Here is a 2,942-nt window from a genome sequence, read left to right as displayed (position 1 = left end):
CATCTCCTCTCCCCTTTCCCTCTACCTCGAACCCCTGCATGCAACGGTAGGGTTCCTCCTGTGAGCCGCAGCCGGTCCCATCTGCCCTGCTCCTCGACGCTGCTTTCTCCAGCGAGGCTACATAGACGGCGGGTAGGGCCCCCGCGTCGCTCCTCCCTCTGGCACCACCCTCCTTCCTTGGTCCCAACAACTGCTCCACTATGGTTCGGCCGATGATCCACTCCGACGGTCGCCGCCCAACTCCGGCCGACGCCCCACTCCGGCAAATTTTCTGCCCCACTTTTTAAGCCACCTGTGGCGGCCCTCATTTTGCATGGTACCGTCTATTGCCACATGGGAGGTACGTTGAGTGTCATCTTGCTTGTGTTAATCGGACCTCTTTAGACGCCTGGGAAACAGAAGTAGGTGACTTCTGCTTCAAAGTTCCACATATGGTCTAAGGAGGATGGGTTCGACTGGACCTTACTGGCGCTCAATGGTGTTTCTCAGCCGAAGCTCAAGCCCGCCTTCTTCTCCAAGTTACTCCATATATATGGTCTGGAATCATTACCCATGGTGGTGAGTGGGGATGTCAACATTATCGGATGATGCGAGGAAAAGAACAATGGCAACTTTGGTTCTAAGTGACTTATTTTCATCGCCATTATTGAAAGTTTATTATTGAGGGAATCAATATTCTCGGGTCACCAATTCACCTGGGCAAACTATTTTCGGACACTGACTTATGGAAAGATGGACCGAGTTCTGGATAGTGTGGAGTGGGAGCAGAAATTCCCTTTGGTCACTATATGTGCACTGCAGATATATATTACGGAAACCCCTTATAGGAGTAAATACGCGTGACGCTGGTCTGACCAAAATACCAGTGGCGTGCGGCCGGTCAGGGCACACCACTAGTAAATTCCACCAAGAAGCGGGTTCGACAGAAATAACTAGTGGCGTGTGGCTTCCAGGTGCCACTAGTAATATCTGCCTAGCCGGCTTCTAGGCCCCACTTACTAGTGTTTTGCCATAAATACGCCACTAGTACTTACATTAGTAGTGGCGTGTGTGTGTTTAGGGTGCGCATACTAGTAATTTTTGTCAGGTTAGCTTCTTGGTCCCACTTACTTGTGGTGTGTCCTTTGTCCGGGCCGCCACTAGTGGCTTCTTAGTGGCGTGTGGCATGTCTTTCACATTACTAATAGCTATGATCAATAAATGTGCTTAGCTAATTGTACATATGTGAGCCTCCTTCCCCTCCTTCCTCCTTTATCGAAAAAGAGTTTCCCCCCGCTTTGTATACAAAGCAACCAACCGAACCATACATGGATAGGTGCTGGGGCGGAAGCAGCACAGTCACGCCCAAAAAAAACCGAAAGAGAAAAGCAAAAGAAACAAATGCCGACAACGGCGGATCACCAAAAACGAAGAAGCCTCGCGATCGCAGCGCCCACCGGGATCTTCCACTAGACACTACTAGGGAAAACCCTAGCAGTAGCGCTGGTTTTGTGCTCACTAGTAGCGCGGGTAGGCGCGCTACTAATAAGGCGCTACAGCTATTGCTTAGCAGTAACGCGTGCCGCACGCGCTACTGCTAGGACAAATAGCTGCAGCGCTTGTTCACTCCCACGTTGCTGCTAATGTAACTACTGGCAGCGTGTTTTCTTTCCATCGCTACTAGTATTGTTTTTTTGTTTTTTTAATTTTAGTGTATTTATGCGCCATCGTACAAATATTGGTACAATACCAGTTATGAGGTTTACATGATTATGTCCATAACAGTGTGTCAAATGAAGGTGGATTAGGTTCAAGTGGAGGCAATATGTGGTGCATGTCAAAAGTATACTACTAATCCAAACTTGATCTAGTTTGGACTAGTAGTACTTTCGATGTGCACCACATATTGCCTCCACTTGAATCTAATCCGCCAGCACAAACTATTTAATCATCATCATAATCATTAGCACCAACAATATTTATTTAATCACCACTAACACTAGCTAATAATAATCATCAGTCATTACCACCAACACTAGCTATTTTATCATCATAGTAATAGTGTAGCACATCATCATCCTCAAACTCATTTCTAGCTAATCACTCCTGCTGCTCTCTCTTAGGTAAAACAACATAAAACATGTGTAGCTCTCCTCCTTGATCAAGTTGGAGCATGCAGATGAACCTGTCTCCTAATTTTGGGTAGCACATCTGTTTGCTGCTGTAACGCCCCGAGACCGATGTGCCAGGTGTCCTCCAGTTATTCGCTGTTGTTGCCTTGTCTTTGCTTGTGTATCATGCATTGCATATCATGTCATCATGTGCATTTCATTTGCATACATGTTCGTCTCATGCATCCGAGCATTTTCCCCGTTGTCCGTTTTGCAATCCGGCGCTTCTATATCACCCGGTGGTCATTTCTACCTTTCTTTCGTGTGTGGGGATTAAACATTTTCGGATTGGACCGAGACTTGCCAAGCGGCATTGGTTTACTACCGGTAGACCGCCTGTCAAGTTTCGTACCATTTGGACTTCGTTTGATGCTCCAACAGTTAACCGAGGGACCACAAAGGCCTCTTGTGTGTTGCAGCCCAACACCCCTCCATTTTGGACCAAAACCCACCAAAACCCCTTCCATCATCTCGGTCGTTCGATCACGATCGCGTGGCCGAAAACCGCACCCCATTTGGACTCTCCTAACTCCCTCTACCTATATATATGTGTGCCTCCCTGAATTTTTCGCAGTCTAAACCCTAGCCGCTTCTCCACCGCGCCGCCGGACACGTCCGGGCGGAGCCGGACATGTCCACCGCCGCACTGCCACGTCTCCCGACCAATAGGAGTGCACCACGTCGTCACCGCCGCCTCCCTCCTCCACTCGCGAGCCGCCATGTGGCGCTGCCTCCCTCCTCCACCGCGTGGCCCGGGGAAGCCCATCGCGGGCCCGCCCGGGCCCGGATCTC

This window comes from Triticum dicoccoides, chromosome 4A, assembly GCF_002162155.2.
Source record: "Triticum dicoccoides isolate Atlit2015 ecotype Zavitan chromosome 4A, WEW_v2.0, whole genome shotgun sequence".
Lineage (NCBI taxonomy): Eukaryota > Viridiplantae > Streptophyta > Magnoliopsida > Poales > Poaceae > Triticum > Triticum dicoccoides.
Note: the sequence above shows the minus strand (reverse complement) of the source record.